Source organism: Zea mays, chromosome 7, assembly GCF_902167145.1.
Source record: "Zea mays cultivar B73 chromosome 7, Zm-B73-REFERENCE-NAM-5.0, whole genome shotgun sequence".
In the NCBI taxonomy this organism is placed as follows: Eukaryota; Viridiplantae; Streptophyta; class Magnoliopsida; order Poales; family Poaceae; genus Zea; species Zea mays.
The window spans coordinates 27,012,091-27,026,617 of record NC_050102.1 but is presented as its reverse complement, the minus strand read 5'-3'; positions in this window follow the sequence as shown (position 1 = coordinate 27,026,617).

The following is a 14,527-nucleotide window of genomic DNA, read 5'->3' as shown; positions in this document are numbered from 1 at the left end:
TAACTATAAATTTATAATGAATTGGTATTTGATAAATCAAGCAATTGGCAAAATAATAATGTGAACTCTATTTACGATTCAGATTGTAAGAGTTAAAGGTTGATGGCTTACCGGAATGTGGATGGGCCTGGAGGGCGGCTGAATTCGAGACACCTCTGCAGGGGACAACCCAATGCGACGCAGGGCTGTGTCAAATGCGTTGGGGACTCGACGTTGAGGACGGAGATTGCGACGGGATAGGGGACTCGGCGTTCGGCCGCCGCGGTGGAGAAGATCGAGGTCTCGGTCTCTGCCGAGTAGAAGAACGCAGGGGCGGCACAACCGCCTCCGCGATTCCGGGTACCTTGCCGGAGACGAAGAACAATGCCACGGCGTGTATGCGGCGGAGAAGGCGATTGCGGGTCTCTGCGGTGGTGAAGGAGAATGCGACGGCGGGGGAACTGCGGGGGAGAATCTTAATGCTCACGGCGGCGATTAGTCTAGGGTTCGCCGGGCGCGGAGGAGAAGCAACATACGGCGGCGGATTTGGCTAGGGTTCAGCGGCAGCGATAGTTACGGGAGAGATGAGCTGAGAAAATGAAAGCTCGGTTCCTTGATTCGTGGGTCCGGTATACGTAAGCTGCCCAGATTGCGGGGACACGATCTTTTCGTGGGCCCGGATGCCGTGAGACGTGCGCACACCAAAAGAGTGTAAACGGTAACAAAATGGAGCATAACTCGTATTTATAATTGACGTAACTATGTATTACAGTCAACCAGTAAAGCGTGCGCGCCGGTCAGAGCACCTGGTCGGTTTCTGGTCGGGGCTTCCATTAGTTAGAGAGAGACCAGGGCTCTAAATACTATATATATATATATAAGCTCTGGACTTCGATTAGTAGGGGAAGTCACAGCCAGGATGCGGACAGGCCACCACCCGCGTGCATGTGTCAGGATTTATGCTGGTATAACCGAGTTATAAAATTTGTGTATACCATGCACGCGCCAGCACCCCAGCCAGGACGCTTCATCGATATGCATGTATCAGCAATTATACCGGAATAAACATATTGAGTAATGTACATAAATCATGCAAAAAAAAATCTACTTCACGTGGGACGACTTTGCCACTGTTTAAGTGTCATCCGTCTTTTCCACTGTTTCCATGCTAAAGAAAATGTACCTAGCTAAACAGGCCATTAGGGGGCGTTTGGTTGCCTTCTCCGGTGGTGCAGCTGCATCTACACATGCAAAAAGTAGTGTTTGTTTGGTTCGTTGTATCGCACGAGACAGGCTAGCACGGAACTTAAAGCGCCGCGAGCCAGGCCCGGCAGAAACGCATCGCGCGGCCGCACGCGCGCGGCCAGGCTCCGCTCAGCCAGCTCTTTACTCGTGCACGCATATCGAGACACGTTTTTAACTGGTTTTTTCATTATATCGTCTAATTAAAAGATTTAATCACCGAACCGATTTTATATCCGCGTTCCTGACATTTTTGCGAACGAAACTAGACCACTCATACTATATATATTTCAAATAAAAAAATTACGTGATTAAGATTAATATATAATTAGTGTATATTAACATGTAATTAGTATCTATTAAGCAATTTACCATATAATTAGTGTCTATTAATAGATTTTTTAAATTTTTTTAACTCATGCACCATGTACTCATGCAAGCAACCAAACAACATCTCTTGTGAACCAGACTGGCCACATACACACAACCAAACACGCTATACTGCATGCACTCAGCCAGTCCAGTCTGAGCCAGGCTCACTAGATACGAGCCAGGCTCACCCATACAAGTAACCAAACGCCCAGTGTTTCAATGCTTTTGCAGGTGCAGCTTGCAGGTGATCAACTTTCATCGGCTCAACCACCTCCGTCCGGCAGTGGTCTGTGCATGGGTACTTATGAGAATTTAAAAAGCTGCGCTGCTGCTGACATCTTCGTTGAAATGGGTGGTGCGTCCACGTGGATGCATTGGATAACTCTTTTCTCGCCACCGCGTGCAAGCCAGCACATGTGAACTCACGAGACCGTGGAAGATAGCACACCGAACTGAGCATTGTACAGCGGCTGGCTGGCATGCATGGGGGCGCTGCAGCTGCGGCGTCCGAGCTGGGTGGGACGGCGAAGGGGAGGCAGGCGCGCAAGGCCGCGGCGTACCGTTCACATGGGCTATCCTCCTATGTGCGCGTCAGATGCATCCCCCACTTGGCGGCAGGCAGCAGGCAGCAGGCAGCAGGGGAGTACAGCTGTATCGCCAACAACAGCAACAGAGTCACTTTTGCTATGCGAAAATAAGGGTGTAATTATGCACAATCTATACTACTCTATTAAAAATCTAACATGAGCGTCTGGCGATACCATGGCTATACCTTGCGCTCCCCTTGACCGTACGATCGTCTCCCCCACCCAAGTCCATGCGATCGTCTCCCCCACTCTCCTACGTCTCAGATCTCCACGATGTCCGTAGCCGTCCACCTAGCCCGTCGCGAAGAGCCCCCTCAAGACTGGAATCCGGCTCTTTGCCGAGTGCTTGACGCTTTGCCGAGTACTTTCTATCGGGTACTCGGGAAAGAAGTCTTTGCCGAGTGCCGCACTCGGTAAAGTCCTGCTCTCGGTAACGACCGTGTTTACCGAGAGCAGAACTCTCGACACTGAAATACACTCGGCGAATGGCGGCGCTTGATAAAATGTCATCAGCAGCCGTCTATAGCTGACGACCGTTATCTTTGCCGAGCGCCAAGCTTTGGCACTCGGCAAAGAAGCTTCTTTGTCGAGTGTTTTACGTCTGACACTCGGCACAGTACGCTTTGCCGAGTGCCATTCTTGGACACTCGGCAAAGTACATTTTATTTTTTATTTTCCCAACCAAATTTTTTGTGATATGTTCCTACACTATATATGTAGACCTACATGTACCATTTTGGCACAATTATAAAAGTGTTTTCTATAACTATTAGATTTAGTTCGTTTAATTGAATTTCTTCGGAAAATTCACATTTGATGGCAAAGTTTTTCTATAACTATCATGATATGTGGAAAAGTTTCATGATTTTCTGACTTTGTTTGTGTTTTATACAATTTTTAAACAACTTGATGGCAAGTTCACGGTCATGTTTAGTGAGCATGGTGCTCGAAGATTCCAGTCTGCTCTGAAATCGGTCGTAACTTGTGTTAAATAACATGGATATCATTTTTGCATGCACGGTTTTTCATGTTTCGAGTAACTTGCAGTTCAAATCTGAATTATCCGAGAAAATTCAATTAAACGAACTAAATCTAATAGTTATAGGAAACACTTTTATAATTGTGCCAAAATGGTACATGTAGGTCTACATAGTGTAGGCACAAACCACAAAAAGTTTGGTTGGAAAAAAATAAAAATAAAAATATACTCTGCCGAGTGTCCAAAGTTGGCACTCGGCAAAGCATGCTGTGCCACTCATTATTGTCTTTTGTATATCATTTATGGGTTCACGGATATGAAATGATAGTTTTCTTATTTTTTAGATCTGAACCATGTGTTACCTTTTGAGTTGTTACATAATAAATGGTCCAGTCGATGCGTTTTACGTTCAATAACTTTTACGCGACATGCACGGAAACTAACGCTAATCATGCGCGATTTAAATGTCGTAATTCGTTACGAAACAGATCAATGATTTATGGTAAAATTCACACCCATATTTACGCTGTTTTGGTTCACATTTTACGCAAAAATCCGCTTGAGCCAGACCGCGCACGATCGGTCACGCGCGATTTTTACGCCGTAATTTTTGGGCCACATTCGTCATTATGAAACCAATCTACGGTTTACGCGAAAATTCGTACCCATTTACGTTGTGTTGGTTCACGTTTTACACAAAAATCCACCCAAGCCAAAACTCACGCACGATCGGACGCACACGATTTTTACGCCGTAATTTTTGGGCTCCATTCGTCGTTATGAAATAGATATACGATTTATGCTAAAATTCATACCCATTTACGTTGTTTTGGTTCACATTTTACGCAAAAATCCGCCCGATCCAGACCCACGCACGATCGGACGCGCGCGATTTTTACGCCATAATGTTTGGGCCACATTCATCGTTATGAAACAGATCTACGATTTACGCTAAAATTCGTACTCATTAATGCTGGTTTTGTTCACGTTTAACGCTAAAATCTGCCTGAGTCAGAACCGTGCACGATCGGATGTACACCTACCTGCGCGGAGATTTACCTGGCTAGGGCTTCCTGGTACTAATGAAAGCCCTGGGCTTCCATTAGCTCGTCCATATATATATATATATACTATCTATTAAGGCAATAGTGTAGACCATGGGAACAACCATGCCCCCGCTCGCCCAACAGCCACGGATCAGCCCCGCTTGGCCCCACCCACGCGCGATCCTCCACTCGCCAGTACCTGCCCCATCCCCGCATGCACACCATCCTCATCCGCGCAGTCTGCGCAAACCAACCGCATGCCACACGTATCGAGCCCGCTTCCCCTTCCACGCGCTCAAGCGTCCCCTCCGCACGCCATCCTCATCCGCGGGCTCCAACAACCACCCCCTCCATGCGCGGCAAGCTGCGAATGGGGCGGGATATGGTGTGCGGGCCGTTAGATTTACAACCCTGTGTCTAACTGAGTTGTTTCTATTTATTTCTTCACTTGGAATCTGATAGAGACATCAATTTGAAATACAGACATCTAACCAATAGGACGCTGACGACTAATATAAACTAAAGAAGCATTTGTATTTCTGGAAAAAATAGAAGTACTCCCTATAGGCTCTAGTCATATAAATACTACATGCTTGTGGAAATATATATAAGTTTTATGGTTCATATAATCATATATACTTTTCAAACATGAAGATCATTTACATATATTACCAACAAATTTACAATGGCAAATAATCATTTTAGACCTCATACCATAAAATTATGCCGAAACCGTAGCTAGTAGCAATTGATGTATAAAACATGTGCCTAGAATTTATTTTATTTAACTAAATAAAATTAGAGTCAAACCCATATTAAATCTAACAACTTCTACAGAAAGAACTTTCAAAGGCATCCAAAAAGGCTTTCTAGAGACGCACACAACACTCACCAAAGAAGGCGAGTCCGGTAGTGATCCATCTTTGAGAGATGGAGAGTCACTATTAATCAACAACTTTAGAAATTAAAAACACCCCTTTCTCTATTTCCTCCTATTTTAATATATAATTTCTCTCAACTGTGTGGATCTCCCCCACATTCTTTTTCGCTTAAAAATAGTGGTTTTGATAGGTGGACGCGCTGATGTGGCTGCAAAAGAATTAGTGAGGATCCCCCCTCGAATCCTCCCTCTGTTGCTTCCCATGACCTACCTTTCTTTCCATCAGGTGACGGCTGAAAGGGAAATGAGCCCTTGGGCCATTTCTAAGTATTTTGGTGATTGAGTGCCAACACAAGTGCTTAAATGTAAATCTATGCCCATGGATGGACAAGTTGCAAATCAAAAGTAAAGGTATGTTTCTAAGCCTTAATACATTGGTTTTGTGTACTAATATACTTGTCTAAGTGTTAGAAACAGAGAGAAGAAGAAAAGAAAAGAGATGGAAAAAGACTTGGCTGTGTACAACCAAGTCTCAGCTCTGTCTGGCACACCGGACTGTCCGGTGGTGCACCGGACAGTGTCCGGTGCACCAGGCAGACTCGGCGCGAAGTAGCCGCTCTCGGGAATTCGCCGACGGCGTACGGCTAAAATTCACCGGACTGTCCGGTGTGCACCGGACTGTCCGGTGAGCCAACGGTCGGCCGGGCCAACGGTCGGCCGCGCGATCTGCGCGAGACACGTGGCCGAGCCAACGGTCGGAAGGGGGCACCGGACTGTCCGGTGTGCACCGGACATGTCCTGTGCGCCAACGGCTCCCAGATCTGCAACGGTCGGCAGCGCTGTTTAAGGAAAGAAATCGGGCACCGGACAGTGTCCGGTGTGCACCGGACTGTCCGGTGCACCCGACGACAGAAGGCAAGATTGGCCTTCCAGATTTGCTCTCAACGGCTCCTAGCTGCCTTGGGGCTATAAAAGGGACCCCTAGGCGCATGGAGGAGAAACCCAAGCAACCTTAGAGCATTCTTGATCATCCACACTCAGTCTTTGCGCATTCGTTTGTCATTCTCAGTGTTTCGAGCTCCGTTCTAGTGAGAACTTTGAGATAGTCTTTTGAGCTCGATTCTTGGCCGTGTGTGTGCGCATTTTGCTGTGGATTTGTGTGTGTTGCTTCCCTCCCTTACTCCGTACTTCTTTGTGAAATTCAATTGTAAGGGCGAGAGACTCCAAGTTGTGGAGATTCCTCGCAAACGGGAAAAGATCAAAGTAAAGAAGAACACCGTGGTATTCAAGTTGATCATTGGATCACTTGAGAGGAGTTGAGTGCAACTCTCGTCCGTTGGGACGCCACAACGTGGAGTAGGCAAGTTTTGTACTTGGCCGAACCACGAGATAACCACTGTGTCATCTCTGTGTTTGATTTCTTGTGGTTATTGTGTTTGGACTCATCTCTAGCCACTTGGCAATTATTGTGCTAACGATTAACCAAGTTTTTGTGGCTATAAGTTTAAGTTTTACAGGATCACCTATTCACCCCCCCTCTAGGTGCTTTCAATTGGTATCAGAGCCGTTCTCTTCAAGAAAGGGACTAACCGCCCGAAGAGATGGATCCTAAGGGGAAGGGAATCGTGATCAACGATAAGGAGAAGGAGTCCTTCGTCAACGAGCCCAAAGATGACAAGCCTATCGACTCGGGCTCGGGCCATAGACGGAAGGAAGGGAAGAAGAAGAAGACAAGGCGCATCAAGGAGATCGTCTACTACGACGACAGCGACGAATCTTCCTCTTCCCAAAGGGACAACGACGACTATGACAAACAAAAGACGGTTAACTCAAACTTTTCTTTTGATTATTCGCGCATTCCGCATAGCTCAAATGCTCATTTGCTCCCCATTCCACTTGGCAAGCCTCCTCACTTTGATGGAGAAGACTACGGATTTTGGAGTCACAAAATGCGTACTCACCTATTTTCTCTCCATCCAAGCATTTGGGAGATTGTGGAAAGTGGAATGAAATTTGATAGCTCGGATAGCCCTTCTTTTATTAATGAACAGATCCATAAAAATGCACAAGCTACTACTGTGTTGCTAGCCTCTTTGTGCAGGGACGAGTATCACAAGGTGAGCGGCTTGGACAATGCCAAGCAGATTTAGGACACCCTCAAGATCTCTCATGAGGGGAATGATGTCACCTTATTCACCAAGATGGAGTTGGTGGAGGGCGAGCTCGGACGATTCGCGATGATAAGGGGCGAGGAGCCGACACAAACATACAACCGGCTCAAGATCCTTATCAACAAAATAAGGAGCTACGGAAGCACGCGATGGACGGATCACGACGTCGTCCGCCTAATGCTAAGGTCATTTACCGTTCTTGATCCTCACTTGGTGAACAATATTCGTGAAAATCCTAGGTACATCAAGATGTCGCCCGAAGAAATTCTTGGAAAATTTGTAAGCGGGCGAATGATGATCAAGGAGGCGAGGTACGTGGACGACGTGTTGAATGGCCCAATCCATGAGCCTCAACCCATTGCTCTCAAGGCAACAAGGAGCAAGGAGGCGCTACCTAGCAAGGTGGCGCAAATTGAGGCGGCCGGTCTTAATGATGAAGAGATGGCCCTCATCATCAAAAGATTCAAGACGGCACTAAAGGGTCGCAAGGGACAGCCAAGCAAGACTAAGACCAAGGGAAAGCGATCATGCTTCAAATGCGGTAAGCTTGGTCATTTTATTGCTAACTGTCCCGACAATGATAGTGACCAGGAACACGGGAGCAAGAGGGAAAAGAAGAAGCATTACAAGAAGGCCAAGGGCGAGGCACATATCGGAAAGGAGTGGGATTCGGATTGCTCCTCCTCCGACTCCGACAATGAAGGACTCGCCGCCACTGCCTTCAACAAGTCATCCCTCTTCCCCAACGAGCGTCACACATGCCTTATGGCAAGGGAGAAGAAGGTATGTAATCAAAACAATGTCACTTATGATTCTTCCAGCGATGATGAGTCTAGTGATGATGAAATAGATTACTCTAGTTTGTTCAAGGGATTGGATAGAACTAAAGTAGATAAAATTAATGAATTGATTGATGCCTTGAATGAAAAGGATAGACTCTTAGAAAAACAAGAGGACCTTTTGTATGAAGAGCATGACAAATTTGTAGAGGCACAAAAATCTTATGCTTTAGAAGTTAAAAGAAATGAAGTGCTTTCTAGTGAACTATCTTCTTGTCATGAAACCATTGCTACTTTAAAGAGTGTTAATGATGACTTAAATGCTAAACTAGAAGTAGCTAGTAAATCTAATTCTTGTGTAGAACATGTTGAGATTTGCACTAGGTGTAAAGATTTCGATGTTGATGCTTGTAGTGATCATTTAGTTTCAATTTCCAAATTAACTGAGGAATTGGCTAGTCTTAATACCCAACTTAAGACTAGCAAGAATGAATTTGATAAACTAAAATTTGCAAGGGATGCCTACACGATCGGTAGACACCCCTCAATTAAGGATGGACTTGGCTTCAAGAGGGAAGCCAAGAACTTAACAAGCCATAAGGCTCCCATTCCCGCTAAGGAGAAAGGGAAGGCCCCTATGGCTACTAGTGCTAAAAAGAACCATGCCTTTTTGTATCATGATAGGAGACAAACTAGAAATGCTTATAAGAGTTATAATGCGTACGATGATTTTTCTCATGCTATGTTTGCTTCTAGTTCTTCATATGTGCATGATAAAAATGTTGGTAGAAGGGATGTTGTTCATAATATGCCTAGGAGAAATGTTGTTAATATTCCTAGGAAAGTTAATGAGCCTTCTACAATATATCATGCTTTGAATGCTTCCTTTGCAATTTGTAGAAAAGATAGAAAGGTAATTGCTAGGAAGTTAGGGGCAAAATGCAAGGGTGATAAAACTTGCATTTGGGTCCCTAAGGAAATTGTGACTAACCTTATAGGACCCAACAAGAGTTGGGTACCTAAGTCCCAAGCCTAAATTTGCCTTGCAGGTTTATGCATCCGGGGGTTCAAGCTGGATTATTGATAGCGGATGGACAAACCATATGACGGGGGAGAAGAAGATGTTCACCTCCTACGTCAAGAATAAGGATTCCCAAGATTCAATTATATTCGGTGATGGGAATCAAGGCAAGGTAAAAGGGTTAGGCAAAATTGCAATTTCTAATGAGCACTCTATCTCTAATGTGTTTTTAGTAGAGTCTCTTGGATATAATTTGCTATCTGTTAGTCAATTATGCAACATGGGGTATAACTGTCTATTTACAAACATAGATGTGTCTGTCTTTAGAAGAAGTGATGGTTCACTAGCTTTTAAGGGTGTATTAGATGGCAAACTTTATTTAGTTGATTTTGCAAAAGAAGAGGTCGGTCTAGATGCATGCTTAATAGCTAAGACTAGCATGGGCTGGCTATGGCATCGCCGCTTAGCACATGTGGGGATGAAGAACCTTCACAAGCTTCTAAAGGGAGAACATGTGATAGGTTTGACTAACGTGCAATTCGAAAAAGATAGACCATGTGCAGCTTGTCAAGCAGGTAAACAAGTGGGAGGAGCGCATCACAGCAAGAATGTGATGACCACTTCAAGACCCCTGGAGCTGCTGCATATGGACCTCTTCGGACCCGTCGCCTATATGAGCATAGGAGGGAGTAAGTATGGTCTAGTTATTGTTGATGACTTTTCCCGCTTCACTTGGGTGTTCTTTTTGCAGGATAAGTCTGAAACTCAAGGGACCCTCAAGCGCTTCCTCAGGAGAGCTCAAAATGAGTTTGAGCTCAAGGTGAAGAAGATAAGGAGCGACAACGGGTCCGAGTTCAAGAATCTTCAAGTGGAGGAGTTCCTTGAGGAGGAAGGGATCAAGCACGAGTTCTCCGCTCCCTACACACCACAACAAAATGGTGTGGTAGAGAGGAAGAACAGGACGCTAATCGATTTGGCAAGGACGATGCTTGGAGAATTCAAGACCCCCGAGCGTTTTTGGTCGGAAGCCGTGAACACGGCTTGCCACGCCATCAACAGGGTCTACCTTCACCGCCTCCTCAAGAAGACTTCGTATGAGCTGCTAACCGGTAACAAACCCAATGTATCTTACTTTCGTGTATTTGGGAGCAAGTGCTACATTCTAGTGAAGAAAGGTAGAAATTCTAAGTTTGCTCCCAAAGCAGTAGAAGGGTTTTTATTAGGTTATGACTCAAATACAAAGGCGTATAGAGTCTTCAACAAATCATCGGGTTTGGTTGAAGTCTCTAGCGACGTTGTATTTGATGAAACTAATGGCTCTCCAAGAGAGCGAGTTGTCGATTGTGATGATGTAGATGAAGAAGATGTTCCGACGGCCGCTATACGAACCATGGCGATTGGAGAAGTTCGGCCACAGGAACAAGATGAACGAGATCAACCTTCTTCCTCAACTATGGTGCATCCCCCAACTCAAGACAATGAACAGGTTCATCAACAGGAGGCGTGTGATCAAGGGAGAGCACAAGAAGATCATGTGATGGAGGAAGAAGCGGAACCGGCACCTCCAACCCAAGTTCGAGCGATGATTCAAAGGGATCATCCCGTCGACCAAATTTTGGGTGACATTAGCAAGGGAGTAACTACTCGGTCTCGATTAGTTAATTTCTGTGAACATTACTCCTTTGTCTCTTCTATTGAGCCTTTCAGGGTAGAAGAGGCCTTGCTAGATCCGGACTGGGTGTTGGCCATGCAAGAGGAGCTCAACAACTTCAAGAGGAATGAAGTTTGGACGCTGGTGCCTCGTCCGAAGCAAAATGTTGTGGGAACCAAGTGGGTGTTCCGCAACAAACAGGACGAGCACGGGGTGGTGACGAGAAACAAGGCTCGACTTGTGGCAAAAGGTTATGCCCAAGTCGCAGGTTTGGATTTCGAGGAGACTTTTGCTCCTGTGGCTAGGCTAGAATCAATTCGTATCTTGCTAGCATATGCCGCTCATCATTCTTTCAGGTTGTACCAAAGGGATGTGAAGAGCGCTTTCCTCAACGGGCCAATCAAGGAGGAAGTGTACGTGGAGCAACCCCCTGGCTTCGAGGATGAACGGTACCCCGACCATGTGTGTAAGCTCTCTAAGGCGCTCTATGGACTTAAGCAAGCCCCAAGAGCATGGTATGAATGCCTTAGAGACTTTCTAATTGTTAATGCTTTCAAGGTTGGGAAAGCCGATCCAACTCTTTTTACAAAGACATGTGATGGTGATTTGTTTGTGTGCCAAATTTATGTCGATGACATAATATTTGGTTCTACTAACCAAAAGTCTTGTGAAGAGTTTAGCAGGGTGATGACGCAGAAATTCGAGATGTCGATGATGGGCGAGTTGAACTACTTCCTTGGGTTCCAAGTGAAGCAACTCAAGGACGGCACCTTCATCTCTCAAACAAAGTACACGCAAGACCTGCTGAAGCGGTTTGGGATGAAGGACGCCAAGCCCGCAAAGACTCCGATGGGGACCGACGGACACACCGACCTCAACAAAGGAGGTAAGTCCGTTGATCAAAAAGCATACCGGTCAATGATAGGGTCTTTACTTTATTTATGTGCTAGTAGACTGGATATTATGCTTAGCGTATGCATGTGTGCTAGATTTCAATCCGATCCTAAGGAGTGTCACTTAGTGGCGGTAAAGCGAATCCTTAGATATTTAGTTGCTACGCCTTGCTTCGGGCTCTGGTATCCAAAGGGGTCTACCTTTGACTTGGTTGGATACTCAGATTCCGACTATGCTGGATGTAAGGTCGATAGGAAGAGTACATCGGGGACGTGCCAATTCTTAGGAAGGTCCCTGGTATCGTGGAACTCTAAGAAACAAACTTTCGTTGCCCTATCCACCGCTGAGGCCGAGTACGTTGCCGCAGGTCAGTGTTGCGCGCAACTACTTTGGATGAGGCAAACCCTCAGGGACTTTGGCTACAATCTGAGCAAAGTCCCACTTCTATGTGATAATGAGAGTGCTATCCGCATGGCGGAAAATCCTGTTGAGCACAGCCGCACAAAGCACATAGACATCCGGCATCACTTTTTGAGAGACCACCAGCAAAAGGGAGATATCGAAGTGTTTCATGTTAGCACCGAGAACCAGCTAGCCGATATCTTTACCAAGCCTCTAGATGAGAAGACCTTTTGCAGGCTGCGTAGTGAGCTAAATGTCTTAGATTCGCGGAACTTGGATTGAATTGTAGCATACATGTGCTTATGCCTTTGATCATGTTCATTCTGCATTTTGTTGCTTATTTTGGTGCTCAAGTTGTACAAACACTCCCTGGACCTCACAAGTCCGTTGCAAAGTGATGCACATGTTTAGGGGGAGATGTGTTACAACTTGACCCTCTGAGACTAACCATGTGCTTGAGTTTTTGATGCTTTAGTCTCAAAGAAGGATTGAAAGGAAAAAGGTGGACTTGGACCATGAAAGACTTCCACTGCACTCCGATGAGAGGGTAACTTATTCCAAGTTCATCTCACGTACTCTTATTGCCTTTGTATTCTTATTGAAGATTTTGGTGAGGCAATGGGGTTAAAGGGCCAAAATTGATCCCGTTTTGGTGCTTGATGCCAAAGGGGGAGAAAATAAAGGCCAAAGCAATAAATGGATCAGCTACCACTTGAGAAATTTTGAAAATAGTAGAATAGAGCTTTTGGTTTGTCAAAACTCTTGTATTGTCTCTTTTATCAAAAGTTGGTTTCTTGTGGGGAGAAAGGCTGATTATGGGAAAAAGGGGGAGTTTTTGAAATCTTTGATCAATCTCTTTTGGAATGACTCTCTTTATGCTTCAACATGTGTGTTTGACTTAGAGATAGAGATTTGAGTTTGATTTGCAAAAACAAACCAAGTGGTGGCAAAGGATGATCCATATATGCCAAATTGAATCAAAATGAATTTGAGTTTTATTTGAAGTGATTTTGCACTTGTTCTAGTTGCTTTATGTTGTGTTGGCATAAATCACCAAAAAGGGGGAGATTGAAAGGGAAATGAGCCCTTGGGCCATTTCTAAGTATTTTGGTGATTGAGTGCCAACACAAGTGCTTAAATGTAAATCTATGCCCATGGATGGACAAGTTGCAAATCAAAAGTAAAGGTATGTTTCTAAGCCTTAATACATTGGTTTTGTGTACTAATATACTTGTCTAAGTGTTAGAAACAGAGAGAAGAAGAAAAGAAAAGAGATGGAAAAAGACTTGGCTGTGTACAGCCAAGTCTCAGCTCTGTCTGGCACACCGGACTGTCCGGTGGTGCACCGAACAGTGTCCGGTGCACCAGGTAGACTCGGCGCGAAGTAGCCGCTCTCGGGAATTCGCCGACGGCGTACGGCTAAAATTCACCGGACTGTCCGGTGTGCACCGGACTGTCCGGTGAGCCAACGGTCGGCCGGGCCAACGGTCGGCCGCGCGATCTGCGCGAGACACGTGGCCGAGCCAACGGTCGGAAGGGGGCACCGGACTGTCCGGTGTGCACCGGACATGTCCGGTGCGCCAACGGCTCCCAGATCTGCAACGGTCGGCAGCGCTGTTTAAGGAAAGAAATCGGGCACCGGACAGTGTCCGGTGTGCACCGGACTGTCCGGTGCACCCGACGACAGAAGGCAAGATTGGCCTTCCAGATTTGCTCTCAACGGCTCCTAGCTGCCTTGGGGCTATAAAAGGGACCCCTAGGCGCATGGAGGAGAAACCCAAGCAACCTTAGAGCATTCTTGATCATCCACACTCAGTCTTTGCGCATTCGTTTGTCATTCTCAGTGTTTCGAGCTCCGTTCTAGTGAGAACTTTGAGATAGTCTTTTGAGCTCGATTCTTGGCCGTGTGTGTGCGCATTTTGCTGTGGATTTGTGTGTGTTGCTTCCCTCCCTTACTCCGTACTTCTTTGTGAAATTCAATTGTAAGGGCGAGAGACTCCAAGTTGTGGAGATTCCTCGCAAACGGGAAAAGATCAAAGTAAAGAAGAACACCGTGGTATTCAAGTTGATCATTGGATCACTTGAGAGGAGTTGAGTGCAACTCTCGTCCGTTGGGACGCCACAACGTGGAGTAGGCAAGTTTTGTACTTGGCCGAACCACGGGATAACCACCGTGTCATCTCTGTGTTTGATTTCTTGTGGTTATTGTGTTTGGACTCATCTCTAGCCACTTGGCAATTATTGTGCTAACGATTAACCAAGTTTTTGTGGCTATAAGTTTAAGTTTTACAGGATCACCTATTCACCCCCCCTATAGGTGCTTTCAACGGCGCCTCGTAGTCTCGATTGTTTTCCCTCTTTTATCCATCCTGGGCAAGTGCAGTGGATCAATTAAGGTGGCGATTGCAGGATAGTGGTACTGATCAGGGACGACATCATCAACCATGTGTGTTCCCCCATCCATACATTAGTAGAAATCCAAAGATTTTGGGGTACATTTCTCACGGATAGGGTTTTTGTGACA